Genomic DNA, 9,725 nt, shown 5'->3' on the forward strand with positions numbered 1-9,725 from the left:
ATGCAGCTCTCCTCACAATAAACATCCATAATACCAAAAAGTAAAAGTAAATTTCACAATGATACACAAAAGATAATCCACACACGGACACGTCAAACGTATCAAATTGAAAACTGGAGCCTGCCTTGAAAACAATCACATTTACAAACTTGACAACCTGCAAAGTAAATACGAGTTCCACAAATAAAGCACAATCTGCTCCCTGGGTTGCCGTTAGAGGCTGCAATACAATCAGGTAAAACATCAAAACAAAGCAAGTCGTCACAAATTCCGTCACATGCATTTCGTCACAGTCAGTTAAGTCCAGAGTTGTTGTCATACACTGTCTTGGCTCAGAGTCTTGATGGTCAATGCTGGTATAGTCATGTCTGGTCACAATCTTGAAATGGGCCTTCTCCATTGAACTCTTTTGTTGTCAATGGTGCCCCAGAGTAATCCTAAACCCAGATTTAGTGTAAAATTAGCCCCGATCATTCTTGCTTTTTCAAATCTGTAGTATCTATATATTTTTCAGGTGAGAGGAATTTTATCCTCTGCTGTGATCACATCACCCCAACTTTGAATCACTTTAAACATTCACATTACACAAACACCACACCACAAGCACAGACTTGACATTCATACACCATTACAGATGAGCTATCATCCCACAACACACAAAAAACATAAACTATTAAATTATTAAAGGAACCTTTCCTACTCAAAAATGTCTCTTCAATTAGAATTTCCCTTTTTTATTTTAAATCCAAAATTAATATCCAATTGTCTGGTCTACTGTCCTCTCATCGCCTGCCAATATGCATAATGCTGGAACATAATTTAACTCCCCATTTAGTTTGCGCACATCTCACACTTTTTGACTATTTGACACTTTGTGTTGAGCTGTAACTTCAATATTTCCACCTTCCCATATTTCTTCCACTAAAACAGTTTCATTTTGCTTTCAGTTTCACATTGATTTACACATGTTTAGTTTAAATTCATCCCTCCAAATAACCTCTGGCAAAGAACCAAAAATTTATAGAACACTCCCTTTTACTTTTACCTCGTTCCTTCATTCATCTCCTCACAAGCATTACCGACCCTCTTAAAAAATAATGATCCTAAAAATAATGTTTAAAAAACAATATACACAACTTCCTCCTGCCACTTACACTATCACCTTGAAGATTACCGTTCTCATTTTTGTTGATGCCAATTACTCTTAGAATGAAATGCTTACGCTTGATAATGGAGTCATGCTATATCACAAATTTTGAAAACCTTCTTCCACGTTCCCCCTTTGTATCTATCAAAACCAATTAGAAATATTTTTGCTGTCATGATCTTCATTGTGGCCTTCACACATGTAATTCCTGTACTGTAAATTGTCAATTTTTGTACATGTGAAGCCCTTTGAGACTTGCTTGTGATTTAGGGCTATATAAATAAACTTGACTTGCCTTGACTTTATTATTATTCAACTTCATCTGCATTCTTCTGCCTCTTTTTTTTTAATCTTAACTATTTCCACATAATTTACCTGATTCACTTCATTCCACTTTTAACACATTCCAAATAGTCATGCCACATATTCCAAATATTTACGGTTTTTAGAAATTCACAAATTTTAAGCCAAAATTTCACCATTCATTCTTCATGGCACATTCAATATTTCTCATTTTCTTCCACATACAGTGCCTTGCGAAAGTATTCGGCACCCTTGAACCTTTCAACATTTCGCCACATTTCAGGCTTCAAACATAAAGATATAAAATTGTAATTTTTTGTCAAGAATCAACAACAAGTGGGACACAATCGTGAAGTGGAACGAAATTTATTGGATAATTTAAACTTTTTTAACAAATAAAAAACTGAAAAGTGGGGCGTGCAATATTATTCGGCCCCTTTACTTTCAGTGCCGCAAACTCACTCCAGAAGTTCAGTGAGGATCTTTGAATGATCCAATGTTGTCCTAAATGATTGATGATGATAAATAGAATGCACCTGTGTGTAATCATGTTGAAAGGTTCAAGGGGGCCGAATACTTTCGCAAGGCACGGTAATTCCTCCAATTCACATTCATTCACTTCCTAGATTAAAATGTCACATTTTCACGTTTAACATTGCGGTAAAATTTTGCAAAATTTCATTTTTCCCTTCTGATTTCTTCTAGTTTCTTTTTTCACTGACTCAACCCATTTCAACTTTTAATTGTTCATCTTATGCCTACCTATTCCAAAACTTCCCACTTCCCAAAAATTTAAAATGTTCTACTTTGAATTCACGCCCAATTTTACAAAATTCTTTCTATATTTTCATACATTTTTTGACCAATTCACCACGTTCCAAATTTAAACATAATTTTGTAGCATTCCCCAAGTTTTTATTCAGCCTCTTTGCCTTCACACGCAATTTCTACAGGAATTACAAATTCTAGTTATCCTTGTTAATCCTCCGCGACCCTCGTAAAGACAAGCCGCAACAATAATGGATAGATGGATGGATTGTTAATCGTAACCCCAAGTGTCTATCATAAATTGCCATTTAAATAAATTATCGCAAGGGTAATGTCAATGCATTTGTTATTTAAAGCCCCACTGTATTCTTTTTTAATTAATTAGTGCCCTGTATTACTATTTTGCTGACGGTCCAGAATTCCAAATTTCTTATGGCCCCTCACCCCTTCAAGCTCAAATATGCATCCTATAAATCAGTCGCAATTGATGTGTAATTAAATTCTTTCGTTTTGATAAATTCCTGTTGCCCGAATCCAAATGTTCGTTATGCACCCAAACACGCTTCCATCCCTTTTGTCTCAAACTCCAGCAACTTTGTAATGCTTGAGCAGTCTATAGCAGGGGTCTCAAACTCCAGTCCTCGGGGGCCGCATTCCTACATGTTTTCCAAGTTTCCCTCGTTAAACACACCTCATTCAAATGATCAGTTCATCCTCACGTTCTCCAGGAGCCTGATAATTGAATCAGGTGTGTTTAACGAGGGAAACTTGGAAAACATGTAGGAATGCGGCCCCCGAGGACTGGAGTTTGAGACCGCTGGTCTATAGCAAGGTGTCCAGTTTGACTTCATGTGACTCGTGCAAGTCTTTCGCAGCCTCTCCTCTTAGAGTCTCATTATGATGATTCAGGGCTGGACCGTCCACCACTCTCAAATGCGTCCATCATGTCTTTGTTTTTTCAGTCCCTTTTTTTTTTATTTTTTTTTTATAGGACCTGCAACTGTGTGTATTCCACCAACTGTATGGCTCTTGTCCTGTGAAGAGCTGCGCTTGCCCCCTTCAAGCATTATTATAGTTCCTGTTGTTCTCCCAAACGTCAAAGCTACCTCATGATCAGGGACAGTCCTCTGTTGATTTTGAGACAGCCAGTGGAGTAAGAAGACTCAGTTCAGGAATCGTGCCACGCGCTAGGGCAGAACACATGGGACACAAATTTTACAAAACTATCTTCGTGTTATCAGTCTTCCGGTGTAGCATTTGTTTATTACACCCCAACACCTCCTATCAACATTTTGTATCCTATCAGTTGCGCACACTCATCATCTTACTATCAAGCCACCCTTATCAAATGCTTTTTTTTTTTTTTTGAGTTTTTTTTTCAATAATAGTTTCCAACATTCAAATTCAAATAATTAATAATAAATTCAACCCGCATTTTTCCTTTATCCTGATTCCAATCTTTGATTCCTTTTTCCTTTGATCATAAACTGGTCTCACGTAAATAATGTATTTTCCTCTTCCCATCTCTCACTTCACACATCATTCACACCCCCTTCTACATTGCTGTTTTTGTTGTTGTTTTTTTTTGTTATTTTTTTTACTTCCAGTGTTTATCATCAAATTAAGTTAAAAAAATCCTTTGTAATAAACTGTAATGTAATTCAACATTCTACGAACATGGTTGTATATGCGGCAAATGTTATTGCTCAATCTATAGGTCATACAGCGCCTGTGTTCCAAATATGACACTCCTCCTTGATTTACCATCTCATAAGTTATTGTTGTCAGCAGCGCTAAAGGATAGTGCTTGAAAGTGAATGTATCATTGCCCAATTTACAACACATGCCACATTTGAGCCAGTATTTATTTATGTACCGTATTTATTCTAATTATCGCCCAGGGCAATAATTAGAGAAGGTTTATGTCTAACAGGGGGGTGGGCGATTAATAGAGAACACTTTTTGTCCGATCGCCAAGGGGCACTGAAATGGGCGATATGTATATTTTCTAGTAAATATATTTTGTATATTTTCTAGCGGCTATTTTGATCTACCTCTAATAGCGGGGTACGTCAATTGACGCTCCATCGATGCGACACGTTACCGTCGCACATCACATGTTGTGCAGGGCATGTTATCGCGATCGTCTTGTTCGAGCGCACGCCCCGATAACGTAATTGTGTGAGGATATTGTAGCGGAGTGACGAGTGTAATTGTATCATAGTTTATGGAGAAAAACAATTTAAACGGGACATTCGACGTGCTGTCAAATCAGTCATATTTAAACTTGCGCAATGACGTCGGAATGCGGTCGCGGAGGAAAACGTAAGTTTTGGGGGGAATTTTTAGCAGCATGGGCGATAATTAGAGGTATCAATGTTTTTTATTTATGTCATCGCTAACACACATTGGGCGATTATTAGAATATGGGCGATAATTAGAATAAATACGGTATTTATTTTCCATCCTCATGTTAGCTGGCATATGTCAGAATTAGAATGTAATTTTTAGGGGTGTAAATCGCAGGTTTTGTCACGATACGATATATCGATACAAAGAACCACGATACGATATTTGCCGATATCTTAAAGCCTGCTGTGATTCATTCACGATACATCACGATATAGTGCTCCACGATCGATATTTTTATTTTTATTTATTTTTTTAAAATAAAAAATATAGAACAATATCCTGATTTATAACAATTCATACGCAAAATCAACAAGGTACTGCAAACTCTTTATTTAGGAAATTACAAGAGTATTGTAGTATACAATACATACTATATTTTTTCTCATAAGTAAAGAAAAATGAATATTCTTTCTTTTTTTGTAATCCCATTAACTTTAAAGTGCATTACTGAACTATTTATTTACAATAATTTTAATTGTCCGTTGAGCCATCTTTTCTTTGGAATCCAAAGTGCTTCCAAACAAATGACTTGAAGCCCAAAGGGGAGCGAATTTCCTCGTCTTCTTGGACACTAGCCATAGCACCAGCCCAGGAGCCGCGTAGTTGTCGGCTCCCCTTTCACGTGCCTGCTCTGCTCACAACACAGCACGCCGCGTACTGCTCCCGGAAAGAGGAAGCAAGCAACAATGAACTGGATTTCAAAATAAAGTCGCGTCTAATGTCCGAGGTCAAACACGGCGATATAAATCAATGTTTACGTTTAGCATCGATGCCAATAAATCGTAGAGCATTATATCGATTAATCGATGTGTATCGATGAATCGTTACACCCCTATTACTGAACTATTTATTTACAATAATTTTAATTGTCCGTTGAGCCATCTTTTCTTTGGAATCCAAAGTGCTTCCAAACGAATGACTTGAAGCCCAAAGGGGAGCGAATTTCCTCGTCTTCTTGGACACTAGCCATAGCACCAGCCCAGGAGCCGCGTAGTTGTCGGCTCCCCTTTCACGTGCCTGCTCTGCTCACAACACAGCACGCCGCGTACTGCTCCCGGAAAGAGGAAGCAAGCAACAATGAACTGGATTTCAAAATAAAGTCGCGTCTAATGTCCGAGGTCAAACACGGCGATATAAATCGATGTTTACGTTTAGCATCGATGCCAATAAATCGTAGAGCATTATATCGATTTATCGATGAATCGTTACACCCCTAGTACCGTATTTTCCGCCCTAAAAGGCGCACCGGGTTATAAGGCGCACCTTCAATGAACGGCCCATTTTAAAACTTTGTCCATATATAAGGCGCACCGGATTATAAGGCGCATAAAATAGAAGCTATACTGCATCAAACTGAGGTTGACTAGGGTTGCGGTATGCATCCACTAGCCAATAACCAACGAGCCCTCTGTAAACAATCGCGTTTCTCAAACGATCTCCTATAAAATGATCAGAACTGACTAAAGTTCGATCTAACGCATTGGTACTACTTACCTATGTTTCCCTTCCATATCGATCCGTAGATTTACTCGAAACATTAACAGAGCAGCCTATTTTGACATGAAATAGCCTGGTACGTATAGCAGCTATCGCAATAGCATTAGCCATCCGCAAAGTCTCACGAGCCTCAGCTCGCAATCTCCCATGAGCCTCAGCGAAGTGTAAACAATCGCGTTTCTCAAACGATCTCCTATAAAATGATCGGAACTGACTAAAGTTCGATCTAACGCATTGGTACTACTTACCTATGTTTCCCTTCCATATCGATCCGTAGATTTACTCGAAACATTAACAGAGCAGCCTATTTTGACATGAAATAGCCTGGTACGTATAGCAGCTATCGCAATAGCATTAGCCATCCGCAAAGTCTCACGAGCCTCAGCTCGCAATCTCCCATGAGCCTCAGCAAAGTGTAAACAATCGCGTTTCTCAAACGATCTCCTATAAAATGATCGGAACTGACTAAAGTTCGATCTAACGCATTGGTACTACTTACCTATGTTTCCCTTCCATATCGATCCGTAGATTTACTCGAAACATTAACAGAGCAGCCTATTTTGACATGAAATAGCCTCGCGGGTACAACAGCTATTCGGTGACGCCCCCTGACTACAGTTGCCGTAATGCTGGGAAGCGATGCGACCTTGTAATTTACTAGTCGTACTAAAACGTACTGAAACATTTTGGCAGAGCACTGTGTACAACCAGTATGGATCAACAAATTCATCAGTTGATCCATATATAAGGCGCACTGGCCTATAAGGCGCACTGTCGGCTTTTGAGAAAATTTTAGGTTTTTAGGTGCGCCTTTTAGGGCGGAAAATACGGTAATTTTGCTTTTAATTTTAAGTCTTTCAAAATTGCTATATCCGTACTGCACCGAGATAAACTGTTAAATATATCATTAAAACAAACAAAAACAATCTATGCTCCTGCACAGACCTTGCATGTTGACTCTTAAAAGTGGCACCCAAATGCCAGATTACAAATTACACCTCCTCCTTCACTCTCACAATTGTTATAAAACAGTCTACTTATCTAGACACTGTCATCACATACTAAATAATGGCCTGCAAATTAATCATAATGTTGTCGTTGTTGTCCCTCAAAACATTTGACTAGAATTTGGACAATTATTAAAGCTCATCAATTGATCAATTATCTCCTCACTAAATTCCTAGCCTGTTAATCTGTCTGCATAAAGAAGACATTTACAATTCAGGGGATAAGAGAGTAACAAGAAACACCTGAACCCTCACTAACCCAAGAACACAAGGAAAACCTAACAATAAACAAAATAAACCCAACCCACAATCAAAACCAAATAAACTAGGACCATGACATATGTGGACCAACACAGTACTCCAAATATTTCCTCATTAAAATTTTAGCCTTTTTGTATAGAGCACCATTGATTTCTAATCATTGACCTAATTTTATCCTTAATTTAATCCCAATCACGAATGCCCCCTACTTAATACTTTACTTGGTGTTCTTTTAATAAAAAGTGCCCCCTTGCAATGTCATTTTTAGTTGTTGTTTTTTAACTCCAAGTGATTCAAATCTTTGACTTGTCTTTCTTTACATGTAACCACCTTGTATAGTCTTTTGTCATAACCAATCAATAATTGCTGTCGAAAACCGAGGCTTGGCTGTATTATATTCACCTTGGTAGCCCACCAAACAGGAATATTTTTTTAACAAAACTGTTGAAATTGAGTGATGAAATGAATGGTTTTGGGGTTGCTATACTGCCAAAATCCAGGAGTTTCCAGGGAGCTTTTCCCCCTGAGCCCCCTCCGGGGTGTTGTCCCGGGCCCCCTGCGGCCCCCAATGGGGGCCTGTGGGACCTGTGGCCCCTGCAGCCCCCAGGGGGCAAGTGGCCCCTGGCCCACAGGCCCCCCCCAATTGTGGTCCTTCGGCCAGTATGTTACGTCTCTGTGTGGCAGAAGCCACACCAAACAACTTTACAGATTTGCACAAATGATAGTATTTATTTATCAATGGCGGTGGAGGTACGTATTCTCGTACGTGTTACGTACAGTCCTCTGATTGTTTTTTTGCCCCGATCTACGTAAAAGGTAATGTCCTCTGATTGGTTCATCAGGTCCTCATATTAAGCCTGTATAATACGGAAGCCACACAAAACAACTTTACAGATTTTGGAATTTGGTCCACACAAAAGGCGCACCTTTTTAAAAGGTGCACCTTCGTTTTTTTTGAGAAAATTGAAGGCTTTTAAGTGCGCCTTATGGTGCGGAAAATACAGCACGCTTTATGTACAACAGGACCGTGCACTGCATTCTGATATTGAAGTCACGAGGCACTTGTAAATTCGGCATTGGACTAGGTGTTACGCATTGCCCTCGGCGAACCCAAAGGGAAGCATCTCTGCAGTATCGTCAGCTTTTTTGGTTACCCTTCGTGTTCACTGTGATAGTGAACAAGGTGGCGTTGTAGATTTGTACTGCTGCTACATTTTGACTTTGGAAAACAATTTGTGCAGATTGTATATTCTTTATCCTGTTTTCTTTTGTCATCTGTCTTGTAAAAAAACAAAGTCTCTCCACTAGGGTGGTTCATTTTACACGGATGCATTTACAGGCCACCGTTTATGTATATGTGCATCTCTGAGCTGTTGTTCAAGCACTCCACAAGTGCATGTCCAATTGCTGTTGTGCTCACATTTTTGGGCTATTGTGATTGTCCTGTGCAGCCATGGTTGCCAGGTCTGCGTGTCATCTGTTTGGGCTTCTTTTTTTTTTAAAGAAAACTCACCTGTTGGCGGTCATAGATTAAGGTTTTCACTTGATTGTTCCAAAAGTGTCGGTTTTCACTTGCTTGTTCCATAAGTGTAGACACTACTTTGGACTTTTTCCTCCTCCCAAACCCAGGAGAGACCAGGACCTTGCTTCTTTGTCTTCTACTCTACTTAAAACAACTGGCATCAAAGAGTACCTCTCCTAGATCCAGAAGTGGCAAGCTAAGCACTAGCTTTACAGGCTTTGACAACCTACAGCAAGATGAGTTTTGTAGCATAAAAGTATTGATTGATATTACTGTCTCAACCGAAAGCAACGTACCTTTGCGGTCACGAGACAAAGCTGCAGCCAACATGTTTCCCCCCATCCAAACACAAAATACAGTCAAACCTCGGTTTTCGACAGCAATCCGTTCCAGAAGGCGATTCGAGAAGTGAATCGGTCGAATTCCGAATCTATTTTTCCCATTACAAATAATGGACAATTTTTTAATCCATTCCAAGACAAAAAAAAACCCCCGCCTTTTTTTAAGCATTTTTTCATTTGCGCATTTTTGTCCGATCGCGTAACTGCAGCGCATCGCCGAACGCGCAACCGTAGCGCGCCGCCGGCCGCGCAACTGCACCGCGCTGGTCGCAGTATTGTGACCGAGCCGTCGCTGAAATTTAGAAAATATTTTTAAAGTCCTGATGCACTTTCCAAAATTTAAGTGGACCTCAGTGTGCAGGGAGCTTAATTTGGTCCGATCGCGCAACCGCAGCGCGCCGGGCGCTCACTGTCGCATTGCTTTAAGAGCGTCTTTGTGTTTTAGGATGGCTTTACTGCTCCCACTT

At 39.6% G+C, this 9,725-nt stretch overlaps 1 protein-coding gene across 1 annotated transcript in view; it reads left to right on the forward strand.

Annotated features, from left to right (window-relative positions):
- Nucleotides 1-9,725, forward strand: part of LOC119124462 (zinc finger protein 638-like) — a 168,940-nt gene that overhangs the window by 17,188 nt on the left and 142,027 nt on the right. The window lies entirely within an intron of this gene.

This window comes from Syngnathus acus, chromosome 1, assembly GCF_901709675.1.
Source record: "Syngnathus acus chromosome 1, fSynAcu1.2, whole genome shotgun sequence".
In the NCBI taxonomy this organism is placed as follows: Eukaryota; Metazoa; Chordata; class Actinopteri; order Syngnathiformes; family Syngnathidae; genus Syngnathus; species Syngnathus acus.